The sequence below is a fragment of the Haemaphysalis longicornis genome, unplaced genomic scaffold (assembly GCF_048455015.1).
Source record: "Haemaphysalis longicornis isolate Haplotype H1 unplaced genomic scaffold, Haemaphysalis longicornis Haplotype H1 scaffold_36, whole genome shotgun sequence".
NCBI lineage: Eukaryota > Metazoa > Arthropoda > Arachnida > Ixodida > Ixodidae > Haemaphysalis > Haemaphysalis longicornis.
In genome coordinates, this window is record NW_027526353.1 from 2,563,741 (window position 1) to 2,578,877 (window position 15,137).

At 45.1% G+C, this 15,137-nt stretch overlaps 1 protein-coding gene across 1 annotated transcript in view; it reads right to left on the reverse strand.

Moving 5' to 3' along the window:
• LOC144177974 (trehalose synthase/amylase TreS-like) overlaps nt 1-14,881 on the reverse strand; it is a 205,794-nt gene extending 190,913 nt beyond the window's left edge. The window contains exon 1 of the mRNA XM_077705532.1: nt 13,539-14,881. The gene's annotated coding sequence lies outside the window, so the exon portion shown is untranslated. The remainder of the gene's footprint in view (nt 1-13,538) is intronic.
• Nucleotides 14,882-15,137: the final 256 nt, after the last annotated feature.

Genomic DNA, 15,137 nt, shown 5'->3' on the forward strand with positions numbered 1-15,137 from the left:
CGTCCCAGTCGTGGTGGCCGCTTTTGTTATAGATGAGAACAGAGAAAACGCGCGTTGGTTGACATTTCGACGCACGTTGGAGAGCCCTAGGTGGTCAAAATAATCCTGAGCTCTGCGTTACGGCTCACCTCAAAGCCAAGGTGGAGCTTCGGCGCGTTAATCAGCACAATTTGTAAATCCATCACTACGAGCACCATTAACGCGTATGTGATATGTAAGGAAAGCTAAATAGGAAATTCTGGAACGGCGCGAAATAAAACCTTCGACTTTTTTATGCTGCTGCATGAAAGCATTTCCTATTTTTTCAAGCTTCTCTTTCAACGCAACCCTTTCAGTATGCCTAATTGGATGCCTCTCCCCTTATAACGGAAGCCTGATGAAAAAAACATAACTTGTACAGATCCCTTTGAAATGAACACGTACTTTGTTTATAATGTCTTGTACTTATTTCGCAGATCCGTCTGTTTTTTTGGGGCCTTGTAGAGCTAGCTCCTTTTGTCGTAATAATGATTTAACAGCGGTCTCTGTCTTTGATAAACCTAGCTGTGGCGCTCGTAATTTTGATTTTGACTCCCAAAATTCGGGCTGCCTGATTTAAGGGCAGTATAGCGTGGAGCCGCTCCAGAAGAGGTTGGACACCCAAAACGATTTCGGCCGACAAACTACAATCCTTGGTGCAAAATATTGGGCGTTATCCTTGGTCCAGCACAGAATGCTTCCTCTTTCTTAAATAGCCGCAATAATTTTTTGCATACAAACCACCTACTCAAGATATTCTTGAATAAATTTTAAAGTTCCCCGAAGTAGTTTTCGAGGGTACATTGCTAGCCTTTTTTTTCTGTCCTTTATTCCATTCTATTCGCAGGATCTTATTACAATTGCAAGCCACGCTGCCGTGTTATGGGCCATGAATGGCTCACGGAAAGGCTGTGTAGGAGCTCCGCCAGGCTTAGTTTCTTCCCGCCTTTACGGTATATCTAGGTAATAAAGAAGGATATTTGCATAATGACGCCATTATTATGATCCTTGACGCCCAACCGTTTTTTTTTTTTTCAAGTGTGCTCATCACCAATGTTATTTAGTACTAGAGTTCTTTTTACGTAAGATAAGTCGCCTGCATTTAAGAGCTTGCGTCTGATACATTGAACTACCTCCTTCCATCAAGTTACTTCGAAAATTCTCAAACCCCAGTCAGCTTGTACACGCTTGGTTTTCAAATGAGAGGCATTTAGAAAAAAAAATGAAGTTGCATACGATCACCGCCACTGCATTGAGGGCTAACCAAAAAATTTAGACAACGCTTTTTAATTCATATTTTTTAGTAAACGAGGGTGTTTTAACTTAACCGGTCCTACCATATCTTTTAAAAAGCTACAGTGGGATCGAATAAAGAAGCACGATTGATTTCAATCTAAGACGGAATTTTCTCAGAACGCCTTCAATCGTCATTACCACCGTTTGCGTTACCACGGGGTGCGACAATTTTTTTGTCTTTTAACCGTCCCCGTGTACCCAGCAGAATTTAAAATTCTCTCGCTCAGAAACACGATCAGCGTTGTGTGCGATAAAGCAAATCAATGCATTCTTCGTCTGCCGGCATTCACTTTTTTACTTTTAATTCAACCTCCTTCTTACTCTTCTCATTCGCACTAAATGTCGCGGCTGAGCCGACGGCGGAGCACTGAAAAATGAAGGCGCCAGTGTCGATTACCATCCCCGAATCAAGTGAAAAGGAACAGAGAAAAGAAGGATGGCGACACATACCATCACGCATAAAAAACCGAAACGGCATCGCTTCCTTTGAAAATGGACGTTTTCGCGCGCTGCCTCCCACGCATTTCGTCTCATGCTTCCTACGCCGGATGAAAGCAGAAAGGACCCTCCTTCGCAACCATGCATTGAAACTCTGAAAGGTTGTTTGGAAAGATTACGGACAGCAAGACGAAGAGAAATAGAGACAGAGTCGCGGCGCATAGAACCGATCGCAGTCAAAGCAGCCCACGCGCCTGGGTTCTTTGGGAATCATGAAAGGACGTACGAAAATCCCAAGCAAAGCTCGTGAACTGTAGAATTAATGCGCGCTCGTGCGTTCCCGCCGATAAACATTCACGTGCACTCGAATGAAGGCGATTCATGAATGCTCCGCACCCTAGTGCAGCTCGCGGGTATATGTGGATAAGTTTTTTTTTTTCTCTTCTTTTGCGTGGCGGCATCGGGCATCTGTCTGTCGAACAGTGTATTTCTAATGCCCCCTTCTGCTGTCTTTCGCAACTATTTGCAAGTGGGTGGCGACGCATTTGCGGAGGACATACTGCTTGCTTTATTCGACAAGAGTTCGACGATGCTGGAATCGAATCTGCGGCCCGGCACGAGAAAAGACCGACGAACGCATGAATATATGCATTTGCGTGGCATGACTGAAGGCAGGTGAGAGGAACTTGCAATGCCGAGAAAGATGCAAGGCAGGACAGAGAACTAACAAAAGTTGAAAGGGTGCCCTCCAGGCACTGACATGGCTTTGAAAGAGGAGATCCATATCGCGCGAAGAAACACGTAATATCTAGCCTGCAGGCGGGTGGTCCATTGATCAGGGGCCCATTAGCGGGAACATACTTCCACATTTAGTCGCGCTATCAAATGTACTCCTGCTTCACCGGTCAATGATACCGTTAGAAGCATTTCTGAGTGAATAAGAAAACGATAGTGAGGAAATGCATGAATGAAGTGATTCGGGAACTTCTGATAGCCAAAAGGAAGACAGAAAAGCCGACCGGGAAGTGCTGGAACAAGATTCTGCTTGTACGAGTAAACACCCGGATGCGGCATTCATACGCGTTAAGGACAGTTGAAATGTCACATAAACAAAACAGAACTACACTCTACAACGAAGTCCCTTGTGCCTGTTATATGAAAAACTGCTGAATTGTGGCAGCTGTGCCTGGGATTCGTGAACACACAAAACGTATTCTGTATACTGAAGGCCAGCACTTCTGATCTAAACGAAGCATAAGTACTTACTGTACCCTTACGTTTGCATTTGAAACAACACGTGTTGCTGTCGGCCGTCTCTTGACACCTGAAATCGGTTCTGAAAACGCTACTCTTCGGGCTTGCTGTACAGTTGAGTTTAAGGATGTTCATCACTTAACGGCAAAAAAGATTTCTTAGGGTGTTCCACTCATGACAAAAGGCTGACAATGTTGTTGTTGAATTTACTGCGTCGCATAGCAAAGTAACCGAGAGGAAGAAGAGGACATGGCCCGAGGACGCTAGGGAAAAAAGAAGATGAGAAAGAAGAGGAACTTTCGTACACCATGAAAGTACTGACAAGCAAGTCAATGTGATTGAAATACAGTTATTGTGTGGTTGCGGTGGCTTCGGACTCCATTCTACCGCAACATATGGTGCCTGTAAACCCGGGAATGAAGTCGGAGCTACGAGATCGGCAGATCAAGAACCAAGCGGACTGAAAGCGGTGACTGTGTCTACCAGGTAGAGGCAAGTAACGCAGCATGCACAAGCTGAAAGAAAAGAGAAGGGCTCGTAGGCAGCTGAATACCAGGCTCATCAATGAGGCTAAAACGGTACTGGATACCGCGGCCGTGCAAACGTTGGGCTCACTCATAGAGCGTCTGCTGTCGAACATTGATGAGTTGAGTAAGCTGAATTCCCAGTTGGAAGACACTATACCCGACGAAGAGTTCGCGGCTGAGTATAAATCAATGCTGAAATATGAGGACGCCACCAAAGGCATGCTGAACCAGCTGAAGGCCAAAGAGAAATTACTTCGGAGTGGTTCACGCCTGCCTGGGTCGACAGCCCCAGCTACGGCGGCGGAGTATCACAGTGACGAGCGTCATCGGCTGGTAGGCTCCGTGAAGCTCCCGACGCTGCAGCTCCAAACAATCAACGTGAGTTTTGCCAGTGGCTGAGCTTTTGGACCCAGCTTAAGTCAGCCGTCCACGAGAACCCCAGCCTAAGCAATGGGGAGAAGTTTCAGAACATTCGGTCACTGCTGGGTGGGCCAGCTGCTGCATCCATTGCCGGTCTGCAACCGACAGAAGACTGCTATCCAGCCGCCGTAGAAATATTTTCGCGGCGCTTCGGTGACACCCGGCGCATTGGGCAGGAACATTTGGCGCATCTTCGATCGCTTCCTTCAGTGGAGACATCGAAAAATGTCGGTGAACTACGGCGATTCCTAGATTACGTGCAGTGCCATGTGCGGGGCCTCGTGGCGCTGAAGGTTTCTTCAGCCACGTACTCTACGATGATGACTGACGTGCTTCTGAGAGCGTTACCATCAGACATCGTAATTGATTACTACCGACAGATAGCGCACAGTTCGCCCAGGTCAAGCCTGAGGGACGCAGAGTCCTCCGTCGGCGTGGCAGCTGCGTCATCTGCGTCCTTTCACAGGGAGCTTGAAAAGCTCTTGTCCCACCTCACCATGGAAAGAGAGTAGAGAAAGAAGTATGATCGGCATTAGAGAAGACCAAGCTGACACCGAGTCAGTTTATGGATCGGAAAATCGACTCATGCTTCCAAATGCAGCTGTTGTTTAGTTTTAGCTCCTCGAATGAGTTCAGTTGTCTGTTCTGTCATTCCGATAAACACTCTACAGACGAATGCCATGAAAGCATCGAATACAATGATAGAATAAAAAAGTTGGCAAAGGACCGACGATGCTTTCGTTGTACCACGAGATGGCATTTTTCAAAGGAATGTCGGCGTAATGTCGAGTGCGCCAACTGTTCTGGCCGACATGTCTCTTCGGTGTGCGATTTTGGCTGGCAGCGAAGAGAAGCCGACAGACTGCGGAAGATGGACGCCAGGAACCTGCATTGCGCACTCGCCCTTCTCTAGGCATGGGAGTGCTGCTGCCGACGGGCAGGTTATGGATTCAAGGGAATGAGCAATGCGCCACATCCGCGGCTTAGTGGATGGAGGCAGTCAGCGCTCATTCATACGCGAAGAGGTCGCACGTACCCTACGTCTGCGAAAGCTTTGGTGGACAAGCTTGCACCTTCATGCGTTGGGCAGGATGAGTCATTAAAAAAAGTCTTTGTGCGGAGCCAATATAGCGACCCTGTGTTCCCTATAGAAGCAATTGAAGTCCCCTTCATCGGCAAAGATATCATTCAAGTACCCACTGAGAGAGGCTTTATTGCTTCTATCGAAACCGGTGGCGAACCTATTGCGGGCAAACTTCTTCGGCCAGGCATGGCCGCTGTACCTGGGATCATCCTTCTACTAGGTGCCGGCCACCTTTGGAAGGGTATGACAGGAGAGGTACGTCGTCACCCAAGAAACAATGGCCTGGTTGCATTAAAGTCGGTCGTTAGTTCGATGTTGCAGGGGCCCTTATCTGTAGCCAGTTCATTGGATATCACAGCGAATGTCACCGTGTTGCGAGGGAGACCCAAGTTTGATAAGGTGGACGAAGATTTTGAACCGTTCCGTGCTCTTGAACGTACACGAACTTCTGGGGCTTACGAAGACAAGACAGGCGACGACAACGAATCAACCTCGCGAAAACGTCGCCTGCCTCACCACACGTACACGAAAAATTATTATAGAGAGCAGTATCCAGAGAGACCAGCCACGGTCATAGAGCCCCAGTCAAAGCATGTAAAACATGAGAAATTACCAGAGGGAAGGTACGCCATCTTCTAAATTTGAGCCCACGAGCTTCCTGCCTAAACGCCCACTACAAAATCAAGCCGCTGAAGTCAAAGTTGAATTAAGTTGTCCACGTTTCAGGAAGGGGAGGCAGATGAAAAATAGTGAGAAGATTAGAAGAGGGCGTACATCACTCAGTAAGACACAAGACCTGCTTCCGACGGTAAGAAGTGAGCACACGGAGAGGAATTCAGGTTGGAGGCAGTGCAAGCGTCTGAAGAAAGACGAAAGAACGGCCCACTTCTATGATAAATATAAGATGTAGGTGTACAGGGACAGTAGAATTTGGGGCAAAGGCTGTACGGACAACGATATGAGCTTAAAATACATTTTTTTTGTGGGGAGGGGATGATGTTGAATTTACTGCGCCGCATAGCAAAGGACGCTAGGGAAAAAAGAAGATGAGAAAGAAGAGGAACTTTCGGACACCATGAAAGTAGTGACAAGCAAGTCAATGTGATTGAAATACAGTTATTCTGTGGTTGCGGTGGCTTCCGACTCCATTCTTCCGCAACAGTTGTGTTGCACGAACACCTCGGGCTGTGGGTTGACGTTGAATGAAATACTTGGAGGGATATAGCGGCAAGTCCGAACCACATTTGCAATACACAATTCCTCGGTCAAGTGCTTTAAACACATCCATAAAAAACTTTTCTACTTTTTCGATATCTAACATGCTTCTAGAACGTAATCTGTGAACATAAACAGTGCATATATGAGCGGGTCGCAACGAACCTCAGCCAAATTTTCTTGCTGTGTGCCCATAAAATAATTTAGAAACTTGCTCAGAAGAATATTTCCTCTTTCCATAGCGTGGATTCCTCTACGGGTGAAATTTCGTCATTACAGCGGTGTAGGCGCTATTAGGCGGCTCTCTTTAGTTGCAGCAATGACCGCATTTGACAGCTACTTTAAAATGAAAGTCACAAAACTAAAGTAGAAACGAAAAACGAACCTCTTGCGACGAGCAAATCACGCAACGCCGATACGTGCTGGCGATAAATGTAGGTTTAGCCGCGCTTCAAGACGTGATGTGGAATTGTGAAAGTGTTTAAGGTAAATTTCGCTCAAATAAGCCACATAAATAGAAAAAAAGGGAATGACCATGCGACCAGCTAGCTCATTTCCCGCAACAGAAACTATGATGTCATTAGTGACAGCTATGCGATTGGCTAAGGCCGGAAAAAGCAAACGCAAATAACATGGCTCATAAGTTGCCCGAACGAGCTTTTCGCGCTTACATTTAGGGAACATTCTGTTTCTAGCAGTATGAATGGCGGGGTAAAGAGTGGAAGTGTTGATAGTACACATAAACATAGAAGTTCCGCAGCGCACTGCAGTTGGTACTGCTTGCAATATGCTGTTTTAGCTGAATAGCACCGCTGTCCTACGGGGTTGTCTCAAACGACACTGGTCCATTAGCGTAAGGGACGGTGTCTTACGTCACCGTATCTGTCGCGCAAACACCATGTTTCACGAAAAGAATATTTTCTTCCTAAAAAAACAACCCATGCACAAATACGGTCAAAACAAAGGCAGAAAATGGCCTGCAGTAGTATTGTGGTGCCATCTAGGTTGACTAACTGTAAACAAGGCTCCCACGCCAAGATCTCCGCGATCGGCTGACGGCGGCGCGTCGTTGCTGCGGCCTGTCTAGTCGCCCGGAGGAAGAGTAATTCCGAAGAGGCCGTTTCGCCGTTTTGCGCCACAGTGCGGCGCGCGGAGCCGCGGAATCAGAAAGGAAGGTTTCTATGGCAATACGTGAGGCAGTGCATTGCTTTTTAAAGCACGGGCGGGGTGTCTGACAACTAAAGGCAACAGGACAAAACTTGTGTATGCTGCGGCTGGGGTCGGGATTCTGTAGGGCATATTGTCATTGAATGCAAAGAGATGCGTCCGCGACGGGGCGATGGGGAAGTGACGTTGACGGAATCTTTGAGATATGATGTGAGGGGGAGGCACAACTTCAGGGCCATACAGGTGACGAAGAGGCGGGTGGAGTGGTGGTGGAAGAAAAGTATGAAGGGAGTGGGACGTACGATGAGTTATATACCGAAATAGAATTATATACCGAAATATATACCGAATTATATACCGAAATATATACCGAAATAAAAACAGGGGTGCAAGTGCAGGAATGGAGGGAAGTGATGGGAGTTCAAAACTGGGGCGGGGGGGCGTGGACGGAGGGGAGATAACCTATTAAGGTAAGGAAGTGTAGTACAAACAAGCAGAATAACACAGGCAAGTTGATTGGTCACAACCGACGTCCTAATACAAAGGGAGGGCATCTAATCATCATCATCATATTATAATAATAATCATAATGAAACGAAAGACGTGTATGCTGCAAAGCTAATCCAAATATTATTTCGTCAAACTTCGCTCTTTGTATAGCAATAAAAAAAGCATAGCTGATGTTATTAATGCAAATCCAATCATACATCCTGATAAAGCATTTATTTTGGCCATGATTGCAGATATGCGACTTCTTTAACATGTGCAACATGATGACCTCGACAAACGGACAACATTCGCTACCCCAATGGAAAATTCTTGGCGAATAAATAACGTTCAGTTTGCTAAAAGAGCATTATTTTTAGGTATTTCTAATCCCGGCTTACGTACTTTATACAATTTGCGTGGTCCATGCAGTTCAGTGGAGGGCGGGGTGCGATTGCGTCATACCCACGACGGATGGCTGTGCTCTTACCTAGCCTTTGAATTATAGCCTGTTGGGTAGAAGCGCCCGAACCATTTTTAGGATGAACACGTTTACGGAGCATTACGTTGAGTGACAGCCTCAAAAATGCGGCAATCTGTTCTACACATGCGCGTTAAGCAATTTATGGTTGAAATTTCAGGCGCAACAAATAAAAAAACGAAGTAAGATGCACCCCGTTTTCGCTGTATTCGTAATTCTTAAAGGTATTTCGATGACCCCAGGCAAGCCCGATTTTGTCTATTTTGGAATGAATACCCAAGAGATTTTAATTTTTAATTACTGATTTTAAAGCACATTCATGTGTTAAGCAATGATGACCGCTTTCGTGTTTGCTTTGGACATTAGCCATTTGTATTTGGACACTAAAATTTGGAAACCAGTTGTGTACAGAACACTCGTCTAACAGCTGCATGTTTTATTGAACATCTATTTATACAGTACGCGGCACTTATATTCACAAATGTATGTTTTCAATGCCTCTGCATGTTTTGACGAATGGAACAGTTCGGAAACAGAGCACTTTGCGATGCAGTGGCGTGGACACCAGTTTTTTCACGTATACAGCCTTGTCCGTTACAGCTGCACCAATATTGGCAAGCAGTCCCCTCACTAACTTGGCCGCCACTATAGACAGAATGGTTGCAGCCCGTTCATCCCTTGCTGGGCACGTGAACAGAGGACAGCGTGGTAGATGAAGCAAAATCAATGCTTTGCGCTCACAAGCACTACGTGCTTTATCAGCATAACGGACATATAGGAGCTGCAGCTATTTTCAAAGAGGCCCGTTCTTCCTTCATGACAATATCCGAGCCTTGTCCGGATGAAAAAAAAAAAGCTGGCGACCACAGTGTTTGCAAAATCATTTTAGTGTGACAGCACAACCTACATTTACCTCCTCATCAGATTTTCTGCCTTTTTAGGGGCAACCGAATGCTTGTAAAGCTGCTTTCTATGAGTAGTGACTGTGTTATTCACAATATTCACAATATTATTTTGTTCCTGGTCTTTGCTTTTTTTCTATTATTCCAATATTAGCCGTTTTACCCAGTTTTCTGTGTCCAACTACCTTCCCGGTCCTAGACAAACTATCCTGTGGAGGCCTTCGGTTCGAGCATTCATTTTTAAAAATGGATGGTAACTTTTTGCACAGCTTTCTCGACAACACGGCCCAGTTTAATTCTTAGCAGTCCGTATTCACTATTTCGGTGTGGTAACACCATGAGATTACTGCTTTCAGACGCCGCTCACTTTTTCCCCCTCATTTTTTTTTGTTTCTATGCTGTGCATTTCACCAAACAATATGAATTGGTTGGTTACTGACCCAAACACAGTCTTAGTTTTTGTTACAGTGATGTACCGAATTTTGTACATAGCGTGACAGAGGCCAGCAGCGTCACGCAGCGCTCAATATTTCCACGTGCGTAGGTATTTGTGTGATACGCATTTTTTTCTCTATTTTTAGGGCCGCATGTCTTTTGAGAGAACAAGGAGAAATATATGAAAAACCTCAGCTGCTGAAGCCGTCGCATGCACCGCCATTTTGTTTGTTTACGGTCGTGGTAAACTTACTAGCCGCTAGGTCGCCCTAAAATCTTCATTGTTAGACGAAGGACTAAAAATTATGCTTAACCAATAAAAACTTCCAGCTTTGGTACACAGTTTGTAAAATCGCAGGATTGAACTGTACACAGTTGTGTAAATAACGTAGGAAATGTTCGTCGCCTCTTTTGCAATGTAACGCTACTTTACCACTGCCAGCTCCCCTACGTCGTTATTTGTCTGAACTAGTGTTCTCGGTTGTTTCAAATACGTTCCATAACGGTTCGCCTAAATTGAATACCGCACGTAAAAACGTTTTTGCAGGGCGTTTTCAGAATAAATTCCGGTAGGAACTTTGCCTTGCGCATCATTTTTTTTTCTACTGCAACGCTGGAAAGTAAAGAACGCTAAATGCTGCGAATGCCATGTGCGTTACTGCATATTTTTATTGATGTATTTTCGAGCATGCAATTGTGTTGATAAAATAAACCCCACAGAGTTTCTAAAGCACCATGTTGATTAGGAAAGAGTGCCTGGAAAAAACGTTTAGAGACTTCTGGTCTAAGAGACATTCCTATGCTGGCTTCAAATGGACGGTATTTTTAGTGTGGTACTTGTAAGAGCTTTCTAAGTGTAAAACACCGCTGCTTTTGCCAATTTAATCGCATAAAGGTGTTTGTAGTTTTCTGCTCACTATTGGTAGGTTTAATTCACAGCGTGGTCACATGCACATTTTTGAGCAGAAACAGGTGGTTTTCAGCGTGTGCGCAGACGTCAAGTCTTTCCAGCAAAAATAAACCATGTTTTGAGCATTATTTAGTGGGGCTAAAAAAGTATTGTTTCAAAAGAGCGCTGGTGGTGTATGAAAATCGAACTTCATACGTGGATGCGCCTAATTTTGTCTCCGTCGGTAATTTTCACTTTTGTACATATTATGCTAAGGTGGTGTTCCTTCAAATTAAACGATCTGATGGTGCCACCAAAACATTTCTGCCGATATTTAGGAGTAATAAAACCTATTTTTTACTTTCACAATTAAATAACTTTTTAATGGCCGCTGTGTTTTTTCGCATTGTCAGGTGGCCCAGCAACATCTTTGAGCGAAATAACGCTTATTTGGCTCACTGCTGCACTGTATTGAGTGGCTGCTGATGTTTTGTTGCCACTCTATCGAGGGTGCCATCGCAGACTTTTATCGGTGTTATTAAAACGAGGTTGGCCAGTACCGTTGGTAAGGGATGTGCGACTTCAAATAGGCAAACATAACATGCAGGCACTCGCTGACCACGGGAAATCGACACACATTGTTTGAGGGAGTTAAGTGACCCGTTTTATTTGGAGCAGCGATATCCGTCGCTGGTATTTTAAAAAATTCCGATATGACAGCGTCTCCACCCCATTATATCATGTATTGCAGCTCAATGAAACACCATATCTGCCACCGATTCTCAGCGCGCCCAGAACTAAGTAGACGGTGGACTTGAACACCAACGGCAGGGCGATCCTACTAGCCCTGGTGAAGCACACCACAGGAAATAACGACAGCCTGTGATTCTCTCATACGCATGCCATTGAACGGGAGTTGCTCGAACTAGGGGAGTTATTAATTAAAGATTGCATTATATCATTGATTGGTACATGGAAAAGGTTGAGTGAGTGAGACACGTAGTGAATAAACTGCATAAAACAGGAAGCGGTATCAAGCAAGGTTAAAACAAAAATGTTTGAGTGTATCCTTTATATTGACATGGTGAAGTGTTAAAAAAAATTACTTAACGTCGGGGCAACTTATTTGTCTTATATTATCCGACACAATCTATCACTCTGGTTTTCCGCCCTTCTTCATTACAAACAAAATGGTTGCTTTACTTGCAATGCAGAACTTAGTCGCCGTAGGGTGTATATAAAAATTTGAAATTGTTTTTTGACCTCCATGCACTTGCCCTTCCGGTAGGCGGTATGACTGCTTCGCTACGTCATTTGGAATAAACGGGACTAGGAGATTTTGAACGAAATTTGAAAGACCTTTGAAATTGAGCTTGGGGAGACGGTTCACTATAAGATCAGATGAATTGATAGTCGAAATGCGCTTTCAGAGAAAAATAATGGTATTCATAACCTGGTGCAAGCAGTCAGACAAATGTTTTAAGCCCACCAGACAAAATGAGGCTACCGCCGTCAGATTGGTTAGTAAGATATCAACGTTCAAACTAAAGTAAGCGGGGATTTGAGCTCGGGTAAGCGGGGATTAGACTTGGGAGCATATTTTTCTTTTCAGAAGGCATTTTCAAGATATATACGAGGCGATGTATTCTGACAAGCTTTGAGAGCCCTTATTCGTGTTATAGGTTTGTTCGTGAAATGAAGAAATAGACTTGTGTTTACAAATTTTCGCCTACTTAAAATTACACATAACGATATCAGATACTTCTCATTTTTTCTATACCCAGCACAGAAGCATAAACAACACAGTTGGGGCGACGGACGTGTATTGCTATGCTAGTTTATTCTATCTCTCTAACCCGAAGAGCAAAAGACGGCTACGTGTCCTTTTAGTGCATCTCCTAAAGTTTGAATATTTTTAAGACATACTGCACTGTCACAAGCAATATGGAAATCTCTTGCTTATGGTGTCGAAATACAAACTTATTTGCGAATTAACAGAGAAAACGTCTGTTTGTTCTATTTACTCGCAGTTTAAATATTTCTCACTATTGAGGTGACGCGCGTGGACACATTTTTAAGTGCCTGGGGTAATTTCGAACAAGCGATTTATATCCTGGAAAATATAGAGGTAAACAAATGCTCGGAATACAATAAAGGCACACGAAGGAATGTGGGCAAACTCCTCACAGCCTTTTACCGAAGTGTGAAGCTGCCTGTGTGTATAGCAGTTAAAACTGACATCGGCCCTTTGGTGATATCCAGCATTTAAGCTGTGTCTGATGAATGACCTAACATTTTGACAGTTAGGCGCACTTCTTCTTGTTCCAAGAGCCATCTTAACATCAAACAATTTTTTTAATTGTTACCTTTACAGTATATCGGTGTGCTGTGAACACGAAAACTCTCCGTGTGGCTCGATTAAAGAAAACTTCGCATAATTTGCGATTAGGGGTGATCTTCGGTTTAGTATTCTTTCGTACGCCACTTGCCTATGTGGGGATATAAATCAAATAAGGGAAGCGTCGAGCTATTGTACGCAAACATTTAAAACGTTCTTTAAAAAAAGATGCTGTCGTTCTTTAACCTGCTCACGGTGGGTAGCCTGCTTTCTTGCTTTGGTTTACACAATGACTGAATGCGCTGCGGAAAACGAATTCTTTGAATTCTTCCGAGTCGTCTATATCCTGAAGGAAATGTTTATGGTAATTCATTTACACTTTCTGCGTAAAAAAGTAACACTTGCGGCAAAACTCAGCGGTTTCGCTTCTTAACCACATTTTCAACATTTTCAAACAAAAATGTTTTACATTTGTTCAAACATACTCAGAACATATTTGGCCGCCATTGCAGGGTAAGATCGACCATGAAGCTAGTTATCCCTGAAGGGCGACGTTTTAGTCGCCGCTACGATAAAATTAAGACTTACCTCTGTGCGTATTAGCTTGCGACAATTGATCCGTCTTGGATATCCTGAGTAGCTCCGGAGTAGATGAACTTTCCAATAAGTCACAGGTGCCCAAAGTTCCCTGTAGACCCCGTGTTGGGCTTCTTTTCTTGTGAAATCACAACCTGCCTAACCTGTAACACACTCTGTTCAAGGACCAAACGTACTTATCCAAAGGCGCAACTTCTTCCAACAGTTTTGCGCTTTCCTTCTATACTTGGCTAGCAGAGTGCCGTGCTTAGATTTTAGTCAGTCTATGTAACACACTTCCTTGCCGCTCCCGCTGTCGTTAGTAGGCTGGAGAGTATCGCTTTCTGAAGTTAAATAACGAGACGCTTAATTATACCATTCACAGGATTGGACGAATAAATCGAAAACAGATGTATTGTTATGTTCTGCTGACTTATTATTAGTCCAAATGAAGCCAAAACTTTGTTTATGGAGAAAGCGGTTGTCTTGATGGTTGCCCGTTGTTTTTGCAGACACTAGATAAGTATCGCTCCACAGTTGTTTCCAAACTACACTCCTCTTTTCTGTTGGCGTGTTAGCAGAAATACCGATAATGAGCTAGACCAAGTGAATTGGCACAGCACCGTGGATCGGGCCCAAATTATGATGTTCGCTGATCATGACAATCCTTCTCGTGCCGTCTGCCTGGTCAGGTAGTTACTCCACAGTCATTGAACGTGTAGTGGACGCTTCCCCAAGTGAACAGCACCACGTTCCAACCACTCACCACTTCACAGCAGGGCGCCACTCACACGAACATCCACCTCCAATGAACGAAAAAGCAGGGTACTACATCCAGCTCCGTGTTCCTCCGCGTCTTCCAACTATTCTTCGGTGACACTTGTCTTGTTTCACAAAGTTCGACTCCCCAAATCAGCCTGGCGCAGATTCTTACGTTCCAACACGCTTACGTCGACACCACAACGCGAAAGCGAGCGAGCAACTGCTCGCCACAAGCACTTTTCTTCACTCTTCGTTGACAAAGCCCCACGCGACAGCTCAAAGGACAATGCGGGGAAGGCAAACAATCGGTAAAAAAAAAAAAACTGGAGCCCGCTGTAAAACCGATGGGGATGGTGAGAAGGAGAATGCTGGTGAGACGCTGCTCTGGAGCTTCACTCACTGAGGTACTTTAGGAAGAAATCGATGCTCCGAGGATAAGGCGCAAGAAAAACCTAAATTCCGAAACGAAAACTGGGGTGGTGTAGATACACTACTTGGCTTCCGCTAAACGGGGGCGGAACGGCAGCCACCGCCGGAGCGAAGGAGTGGCAAGCGCACACGTGCGAACCGTGCGAACAGCTTCACCGCACTGCTCCTGGCGGTCGTCTGGTCAGGAGCCAGGCAGCGCCCGTGGGGAGAGTGAGAGGAGTCGGGCTCAAAGAGCGAGAGTGATGGCGACGCGGAAAGCCAAGAAAACTGGCGGGAAGAGGGAGCAGGAGCGGCGCCGCGGAGCTTCACGCCGCCGCCGCCGCCGCGAGACGAGGCGCTGGCTCCTGATTTCAGCCGAAAGCGCTCGGCTGCGACTAACCTGGGTTTTTCGTCAGATTGGTAGTTATTTTGGGTTGAGGC